We start from the raw sequence: 10,342 nt of genomic DNA, 5'->3' as shown, positions 1-10,342 counted from the left end.
GAAGCGGTAAGAGGCCTGAGTGGGGAATAGAAGAAAAGGAAAGAAGGAGAGGAAAAGAAATTACCGGAAAGAGAAATCAGTATTCGTACCATCAGGTTGGAGGTTACCAAGACTGAATATGAGGTGTTGCTCCTCCATCATGAGATGTTATTTTATGGAACAACACTGCACAGTAACAAGCCCTTCAGCCCAGAATGTTGTATGAAAGTAACTAAACTAGCAATTAATCTAACTAAAGTAATCCCTTCTACAGGCACAATGCCTATCCAAATCCCTTCATTCTCTGCACATTCACGTGCCTGTCTCAGAGCCTCTTAAACACCTCTCCCCTCAGCCTCCACTGCTGTTGAGAAAACAACCCTAGTCTCTCCAACCTCTTAAAGGTTATGACCTCTAATCCAGGTGGCATCCTGGTGAACCTCTTCTGCTGCACACCCACAAATTGCTGGAGGAACTCAGCAGGTCAGGCAATATCTATTAAATGTTTCAGACCAAGATCATTCATTCAAAGTTCAAAGTAAACTTATTATCAAAATACAGGTGTCAGCATATACAACCCTAAGGTAATTATTCTTGTGGCATGCTTAATAAATCTATAGAATAATTACCATAACAGAATCAATGAAAGATTGCCCAACTAGGGCATTCAACCATTGTGCAGGAGACGACACACTCTGCAGATATAAAAAGAAGAAATAATACATAAGTAAACAATAAATATTGAGAGCATGAGATGTAGAATCCTTCAATGCGAGTCCATAGGTTGTGGTTCAGTGATGGAGCAAGTGAAGTTGTCCCCTCTAGTTCAAGAGCCTCATGGCTGAGGGGTAATAACTGTTTCTGAACTTGGTGGTGTGAATCTTGAGGCTCCTGTACCTTCTTCCTGATGGCAACAGTACCAAGAGAGCATTTCCTGGGTGGTGGGGTCCCTGATGATGGATGCTGCTTTCCTGCAACAGCGTTTCATGAGGTGTGCTCTGGATATATTCTGCACACTGTCCAAAGGCTGGACATTCTTCCTATAATGGGGTGAACAGGACTGAACACAATGCACCAGAGGCAGGCTAACCACAGTTTTATAAAGCTGTGGCATAACTTCCCAACACTTGAACTCAATGGCCTTGACTAACGTTGTAGATGAATGTTGAGCGTGATGATAGGTAGCTTATACAGGAGTAAACAGTCGATGTTTTGGGCTTAGACCGTTCATCAGGACTGGAAAGGAAGGGGACAGTAGCCTGAATAAGAATTTGGTGGGAGGAGGAGTAGTACAAGCTGGCAGATGATAAGTGATGGCAACAGTAAAAAGAGAACATTTTCTGGGTGGTGGGGGTCCTTCATGACGGATGCTGCTTTCCTGCTACAGTATTTTATGTAGATGTGCAAGGTGAGTTTGTCGGGGAGGGGTTGAAGTGAGAATCTGGGAGGTGAGAGGTGGAAGAGGCAAAGGACTGAAGAAGAAGGAATCTGATAGGAGAGGAGAGTGGACCAAGGGAGAAAGTGAAGAAGGAGGAGAACCATAGGGAGGTGATGAGAAGAGAAGAGAGCCAGAACGGAGAACAGGAAAATAGAGAAGGGAAGGTGTAGAAATTACTGGGAGATGGAGAAATTGATGTTGATGCCGTCAGGTCAGAAGTTGGAGAACTGTGAGGTGTATCTCCTCCGGTTCTCTGAGGATAGGGGGGAGTGCAGGTTGGGAAAGGAGGGGGATGTTAGGGTGTTGGTGGAGTGGAAATGTAGGTACTGACAGACACAGACACTGACTGAGTCAGTAAGGGGGAAGTGGTGTTTTGTGAAGGGCAGGAATTATTTATACTCCTGAATGCAATGGGCTCAGCCCTTTAGAGATTGGGTCCAGGTGGTAACAGCCATGGATCTGTGAGCATTTGTGTGTCAAAGTCATCTCGCCCTGGGGAAAATGTCTCTGGTTGTCCACTCTATCTATACCTCTTATTGTCTTACACACCTCTATCATCACCTCTCATCCTCCTTCACTTCAAAGAGAAAAGCCCCAGATCTCTCAGCCTCTCCTCATAAGACATGCTCTCCAAAGCAGGCAGATTTTCATTGGCTTGGCGACTTTGTTTTCTGTCGGTACTCGTTGTGGTTTTTAATCAAATGTGGGAATATTTGGTGTGCATTTGTATCACCTTTGCTGCTGTTGACAGGTCATCTACTATCCCTCAAGGAGCAAGGGAATTCCATGGTTTGGTACTCTGTGGCTGTGGACACCATGTCATTGGGTATATTTAAAGCAGAGACTGAGGTTCTTGATTAGTCAGGGTGTCGAAGGATACGGGGAGAAGTCTGGAGAATGGGGTTGAGAGGGATAATACATCAGCTATGATGGAATGAGGGAGCAGACTCGATGGGCTGAATGGCCTAATCCTGCTCTTGTGTGGTATGGTCACAAAATGAGGTGGCCTTGTTGAAAATATTTGGAGTTCATTCTTTCATGAGAATTGCAATTAATGCTAAAATAAGAAATTTGTCTCTTCATTCACACAAATGATGAGATTGTTCACTCCACAAACTGTGCCCTTGAACCTGCAGAGGGATTTGTTTCTGTCTCTCTGCACACAGGTTCCGTTCAGAGCATGTAATCTTGGTGACATCACTTAATGCTATAAATCAGTCTGTTTTACCTTCGACAACATTTATGTAGAGTCTTCAACCTGGTAAAAACGTCTCAGGGGCAGTAACAAACCAAGGAAATGTAAGAAAATAAAGCATTCACGAGGATGCTGAGTTCACAGGATCTGAGTTGCAGGCAAAGGTTAAATAGGTTTGGACTTTATTCCCTGAGCGTAGGAGAATGAGGGGAGATTTGATAGAGGTATACAAAACTCAGCGCCGGACTCCAGAACTCCAGAGCGAAGGTTCCGGAGTTCAAATCCAGTCAGGCCGCTCCCCGGCACGCTTTCCATCCATGCTGGGTTGAGTGTCGAGCTTGCAACTCGGCCTCATTTTAAAAAAAACAGTGCGCTGTGAGAAGGACGTGGGGGACCACTCACAGAGTCTTTCCTCCAAGACAACCATTGAAAAGTGGTCGCTGAGGCTCTGGTGGAGTATGGCACACAAAAACAAAATACAAAATTATGAGGGTATAGATGGGGTAAATGCAAGCAGGCTTTTTCCACTGAGGTTGGGTGAGACTAGAACTAGAGGTCATAGGTTAAGAGTGGAAGGTGAAATATTTAAGGGGAAAATGAGGGGGAACTTCGTCACTCGGGGTGGTGAGAGTGTGGAACAAGCTGCCAGCGGTAATGGAGGATGCGGGTTGATTTCAACATTTAGGCACGTGGCCAAGTGGTTAAGGCATTGGACTAGCGACTTGAAGGTTGTGAGTTCGAACCCCAGCCAAGGGAACGTGTTGTGTCCTTGAGCAAGGCACTTAATCACACATTGCTCTGCGACGACACTGGTGCCAAGCTGTATGGGTCCTAATGGACAACATTGGTGTCGTGGAGAGGGGAGACTTGCAGCATGGGCAACTGCTGATCTTCCATACAACCTTACCCAGGCCTGCACCCTGGAGAGTGAAGACTTTCCAGGCGCAGATCCATGGTCTCGCAAGACTAACAGATTCCTTTACTTTTTTTTAGGAGAAATTGGAATTAGTACATGAATGGGAGAAGTATGGAGGACAATTCCAGGTGTGGGTCAATGGATTAGTTAGAATATCAGTTCTACATGGACTAGATGGGCTGAAGGGCCTGCATGTGTTGTAGTGCTCTACAACCCTAAGATGTTGATGTCCATTCAGAGAAGCAGATGAACAAAAACATTTAATAGGTTAGATGAACAAGAGTTTAGTCAGAGTGAGAGAGAGGTTTCAGCTGTTATTCGAAGAGGTGAGGGTGTTGGAGAGTATTTGGAAGGGATAGCCCAGTGTCTGGGTGGCTCGAAGCAGCCCAGCAGTGGGTTGTGTACAAGCGGCCTTTACTGGAAGACCCTGGTGCATGTAGGGCTGGGAGAGCCGAAAGAGAGTCCACAGACTTTGAAAATGAGGATAAAAAGTGACATCAACGTTTAGGGAGAGTAGCAAACCGGTGATACGGATGGCGATTGAACGAGGCACACACGGCAAGGATTTCGCTATCTCAAGTCTGCTGGGTCAGTGTGCTGACTCTCCCTGATGGATGGCCTGTACTGTACTGGCTCGTGCGCAAGCCCACTCAGTGTATAGTATTGTGTGTATTTGTACTGTGTGGTCATCAAGAAACCCCTTTTTAACCTCTGTTCACAAGCTACATCATTGTTACTAGGCAAAATAAAAACAGGAAATTAGGTCAAGTTTGGAGTAGATTAAAAGGTTGGCACAACATTTTGAACTGAAGGGCCTGTATTGTGCTGTAATATTCTACGCCTTAAACACGGTGAGGTGACTCTCTTTTCCTTCCCACAGAGGCAGCCTGGCCTGCTGAGGTTTTCCAACAGTTTCAGCTCTTTATTTTTAGATTTGCAGCACCTGCGTTTTTTTTTAATTTCTGTTGCAGGCGAAGTGTGAGATGTGGCACTGGGGACCACAGCCATGAGTCACTGTGAGCTCTGCTCCAGAGCAAAGATTAAAGATTAGCTTTATTTGTCACATGTACTTCGAAACATGCAGTGTAACGTCAAATCAGCGAGGATTGTCCTGGGGAGCGTGCAAGTGTCACCGTGTTTCCAGCACCAGCAAGTGTCACCGTGTTTCCAGCACCAGCACAACATGCCCACAGCTTACTAACCCTGACCAATACTTCTTTGGAATGTGGGAGGAACCTGGAAGAAACCCACAAGGTCACGGAGGGAACAGTGGGAATTGAACCCCAATCAGAGATGACTGGTGCTGTAGTAGTTTTACACTATTGTGTCACCCTGTGATTACTGTACAAGCTCATGATTTGGCCTGACACACAAGCAGCACTGAAGGAGTTCTGAATATTTCCATTCACAACCCTGATGCATAAACATAAAACATCTCATGCTGGCTTCTTCCACACTGGTATCTTTCCTGCTGTCCACGCACCAAACTTAGTCGGCCCTCCGTTGGTTAAGATCAACCATGGATGTTGCATCCTGGCTGTCTGGCCCGTACGCAAGCCAGGGCAGAGTGACATGGAGAGCAAGCTGCTTCCCAGGCCAGGCTCCCCCTCTCCTCACAGCTGATGAAACCAAACAAACGGCAGGGACGGATATTGTTTGGTACCAGGAGCATTGCAGGAGTTGCCAGTCAGCATTGAACTCAACGTGGGACTGCTTTAGCGACTCCAGCTCCAGTCAGATTTTTCCTTAGGGCTTACTCCAGAAGCCTTTGCCATGAGTGGGTATAGCCGCAAGGCAGCGGAGGTTTGTGATCAGAGTTTTCCTTCTCATAGGCGAGCTGCCAGCCACGGCCAACATCCCAATCTGCCCGATAACTGGGCAGCAGTTCAAGGCACCAGTAACCCAGCTTTGCTGTGGCGCCTGACAGTAGAAGTGGTCCTGCCAGGCTTAATAGCTAAGCCACACGTGGAGACCAGGAGCTGGACTTGGTTGCCAGAGGATATTTGAGACGTACATCACTGGGAAGATTTAATAGGTAGCGAGAGCTTATCCCCACTATCTTCTCCTGGCTATGACAACCTTAAAGAACCAAGCTTATTCCTTAATCAACATCGGGGAAGTGATGGTCAGCCAGTGACGATTAGAATCACAGAACACTAAAGCACAGAAGCAGCCCCGATCTCTGCAGCACACCACTAGTCATAAGACTCCATTCAGAGAGGCAACCACGTACTAGCACTCTCTGGCCTCTCCCATGAACTCAATGTTTAATCCAATTTACTACCTCATCTTGAATGCCAAGCGACTGAACCTCCTTGACCAACTCTCATGGGAGACCTTGTCAAGTGCCTTGCTAAAGTCTATGTAGACAATATCCACTGTCTTGCCTTCATCTACATTCCTGGTAGCTTTGTCGGAGAACTCTATAAAATTGGTTAATCACGACCTATCACTCTCAAAGCCATGTTCTCTGTCCCTAATCAGTCCAGTTTATGGTTTGCAGGATCTTGCTCTGACCAGTTTGCCTGTGATGGACATTTGAGAAGTGTTGTGGGAGGTGCCATAGAGATTCTGGTCTTTTCCAAGCAGATCACACTGAGCATTCTTCTGATACTTGCCCAGTAGAAACTCCAGCGTGACTGTACTTCCGCTTCTCACACCGACTGAAACCTGTGCTTTCTGGCAGAGACCCAACAAGTTCTCATGAGTTGGACTTAACCCTGAATTTCCCAGTTTGCTTTAAAGGACCTGGTTTCTTGTTGTTGGATTGCAAGGTTGGATTTCTTTCAAACTACTTCTGCCACTCATTTTTGTTTTGACAAGTATACACCTTGGTGTATCACTACTCTGACAACACTACGTTGCAGCAATATTGTGAGGAGGCAGGAGTCTGCAGATGCTGGAATCTGGGGCTAGAGGAACTCAGTGAGTCAGGCTGCCTCTGTGGATGAAGGGTCTCAATCCAAAGCACTGACTGGCCAGTTCCCTCCATAGATGCAGCGTTCCTGCAGCATCTTGTGTGTTGATTCTGAAATGGGGCTTGGGAAAAGAGTTTCTAAAATAACAAAGCTGAGTTTGTGGTCCTATGCAGAGGGAGGTCTTGATCAGATAGGGAAATGGACCAAGGAGTGCCAAATGGACTTCAATACAGATAAATGTAAGATGATGTCAAACCAACACAGGACTGGTATTATGAAAGTTGGGACACCAGGGCAAGGTTTCCCAACCCAGGGTCCACAGACCCCTTCTTAATGATACTGCTTCCTGGCATAAAAAGGGTTGAGAACCCCTGGGCTAGGGAGTGCAACAAAACAAAGGCACTTAGGGGTAAAAGTCTGTTGGCCAATGAAGGCAATGTCACAGGTAGACAGGGTGGTGAGAAAGGCAGTTAGTGTCTTTTTGCACTACTTATCTAATGTAGTTATACTAATTATAACTTACAGATTTTATTATTATGTGTTGCATTGTACTGCTGCCACCTCACAACAAATGTCACGACATATGCTAGTGATATTAAACCTGATTCTGATTAGCCAGGTCATTGAAGCTGGGATTTGGGACATTGTGTCACGATGGCATAAGTTACTGGTGAGGCCACATTTGCTGTACTGTGTATGGTTTTGGTCTCCCTGTTATAGCAAAGTGCTTAATCTGGAAAGAATGCAGAAAACATTTACGAGAATGTTGCCAGGACTGGAGGGCCTGGGTCATCGGGAGAGGCTGGCCAGGCTAGGTTTTTGTTGCTTGGAACGTAGGAGACCAAGGAGTGACCTTACAGAAATATCTAACATTATGAAAGGCATGGGTGAAGTGGACAGTAGCATTCTGTTCTACAAGGTAGGTAGTCAAAACCAGAGACCAGATTTGCAGTGAGAGGAAAGATTTGTAAGGGACATAAATCAAAGAAATCTACAGCACATTACAGGCCTTTCGGCCCACAATGTTGTGCTGACCATGTAACCTAGTCTAGAAACTGCCTAGAATTTCCCTACCGCATAGCCCTCTATTTTTCTAAGCTCCATGTACCTATCTAACAGTCTCTTAAAATACCCTATCGTATCCGCCTCCACCACCACCAACAGTGCATTCCACACACCCACCACTCTCTGTGTGGAAAAACTTAGCCCTGACATCCCCTCTATACCTGCCTCCAGGCGCCTTAAAACTATGCCCCCTTGAGTTACCCATTTCAGCCCTAGGAAAAAGCCCCTGGCTATCCACACGATCAATGCCTGAGGGGCAACATTTTCACAGAGAGGGTGATCAGTATATGGGACGAGCTGCCAGTGGATGTGGTTGATGCAGGTACACTATCCTTTAAGGAGCATTTGGGCAGATATATGAAGGGTGGAAGCTTGGGGGGGATATGGACTGAACGCAGAGAATTGAGACTAGCTGGGTAGGCATGGACTGGTTGGGCCGAGGGCCTATATTGTTCTATAACTCGTACATGTGTGCATAGGTACAATGAAGAGCAACGTCACAGACACATCACAGTCACAAAGTCCATTTTAGTGTATCGCACCCTTAGTGTGCCTGCACTGGGGCAGTGATCAGGGTCGTGCCATTTGATTTAAGAACCAAATGGCTGAAGGGAAGCAGCTGTTCATGAATCTGGTGGTGTGATAGCTGCAAGAAGGTGCATGGCATTCGGCCCATCGAGGCTGCGCCGCCATTCCATCATGGCTGGTTTATTATCTCTCTCAACCCTTCTCACCGTAACCTATGATGCCCTGACTAATCAAGAACCTATTAACCTCCGTTTTAAATTTACCCAATGACTTGACCTGCGCAGCCTTCTATGGCAATTAATTCCACAGATTCACTACCCTCTGGCTAAAGAAATTCCTCATCTGTTCCAAAGGGATATCCTTCTACTGAAACCACATCCCCTGGTCCTAGACTTTCCCACTATAGGAATCATGCTCTCTACGTTCATTCTGTCCAGGCATTTCAATGTTTGATGTGTTTCAATGACATCATCCTTCTTTCTTCTAAACCTTGGCGAATACAGGACTAGAGCCATCAAATGCTCCTCATATGTTAGCCCTTTCATTCCCAGGATCATTCCTGTGAATATCCTCTGGACCCTTTCCAATGCCAGCAAATCTTTTCTTAGCTACAGAGTCAAAAGCAGCTCTCAATACTCCACATGCAGTCTGACCGGTGCTTTATGAAGCTTCAGCATTACATCCTTGCTTTTATATTCTAGTCCGCTGGAGATGAATGTTAACATTGCATTTGCCTTCCTTTCCACCAACTCAAGCTGCAGAATTTAGTATTAGTATTCTGTTATGCAGTTAGATCAACTAAATGGGCAATGTGCTAGCAAGGAGGTTTACAGCATCAGCGATTGGAGTTTAATTCCTGCCACTGTCTGTTGGGAGTGTGTACGGTCTTGTTCTGGTTACCCACCTACAGGAAAGATATCAACAAGATTGAAAAAGTACAGTGAAGATTTACAAGGATGCCAAGACTTAAGGCTCTGAGCTTGAGGAAAGGCTGGAAAGGTTAGGACTTAATTCCCTGGAGCATAGGAGACTGAGAGGAGGTTTGACGTAAAATCATGAGGGGTAGGGATAGGGTAAATGCATGCAGGCTTTTTCCTGTGTGGTTGGGTGAGACCAGAACTAGAGGTCATGGGTTAAGGGTGAAAGGTGAAGTGTTTAAGGGCAACATCAAGGGGAACAACTTCACTGAGAGGGTGGAGTGAGCTGTCAGTGAAAGTGGTGAATGTGGGTTTGATTTCAACATTTGTGAGAAGTTTGGATAGGGACACGGATGGAGTGATAGGGTCCAGGTGCAGGGAGATGAGATTGGCACAGACTAGATGGGTCAAGGGGCCTGTTTCTGTGCTTGTGCTGCTCTATGACTAAAGGTGAGCAATAGTGGGATCTGATGTGAAACATTTGACAGTCCGGAGGAAAAATAAAAGACACAGAGGTGATCTGCTGATGAGGCTGCTCATCCTTGCTGGGACAGTTGGGTAGGGAACTCCTGTCTCCTGTTGCTTACCCCGGTCAGTGTGTGATCAGCCATGTGTTGGTGAGGAGGTGGCATCTCCATGGAGGTGATGAAATTCCTGAACATTCTCTATCCCTGCAATGTTTTGCCATGATAGAACTCGGGGGAGAGTACATCGTGGGAGTCGGGTACCGGGTGTGGCCCTCCAGCTATTTCAGGGTGATGCTTATTGGCTTGTGTGGGTAATAGATTTGAAGAGAATGAGCTGGTGAAGCATCTCTAGTGCTTGGGTACTTTCTGTTTGTCCTCTGTGTTGGAAACGTGCAGGAGGGCAGATAGTACTACTGTTCAGAAGGCCACTTGCAGGGTCTGGATTCTTGCCGGACCTGGCACCTCATCACAACTTTCCTAGTCTAGTGGTGGTTACTTGAACATTATAGAACAGGAACGTACAAACTAACGTGATTCACAATTCTTTCTCCACAAGGGGAGAACATCTGACTGGTGCAGTTTGACCAGTAATATTGAATTGAACTGAAATGAAAGTAGTCCTTTACCTTTCCCACCTCTCACTTCACAGCTTCGCAATTCCTCCCCCTTCCTCCTCACCTGGTCCCACCTATCATCTGCCAGCTTCTCACTTCATCACACCTTCCCCCACCCCCCCCACCCACCCACCCACCTTCCCTCTCCCCTGGTCTCACCTATGAGCTGCCAACTTGTACTCCTTCACTCCCCCTAGCTTCTTATTCTGGCTTCTTCCCCCTTCCTTTCGAGTCCTGATGAAGGGTCTCTGCCCGAAATATCAGCTGTTCATTCCCCTCCATTGATGCTGCCTGACCTGTGGAGT

General features: G+C 46.4%; 1 protein-coding gene across 2 annotated transcripts in view; it reads left to right on the top strand.

The window, feature by feature from the left end:
• The window catches only part of LOC140201955 (F-box/WD repeat-containing protein 1A), a 46,196-nt gene that overhangs the window by 1,449 nt on the left and 34,405 nt on the right, over positions 1-10,342 (top strand). The window lies entirely within an intron of this gene.

Source organism: Mobula birostris, chromosome 8 (assembly GCF_030028105.1).
Source record: "Mobula birostris isolate sMobBir1 chromosome 8, sMobBir1.hap1, whole genome shotgun sequence".
Classification (NCBI taxonomy): Eukaryota; Metazoa; Chordata; class Chondrichthyes; order Myliobatiformes; family Myliobatidae; genus Mobula; species Mobula birostris.
Note: the sequence above shows the minus strand (reverse complement) of the source record. Positions and strands in the feature narration are given on the sequence as shown.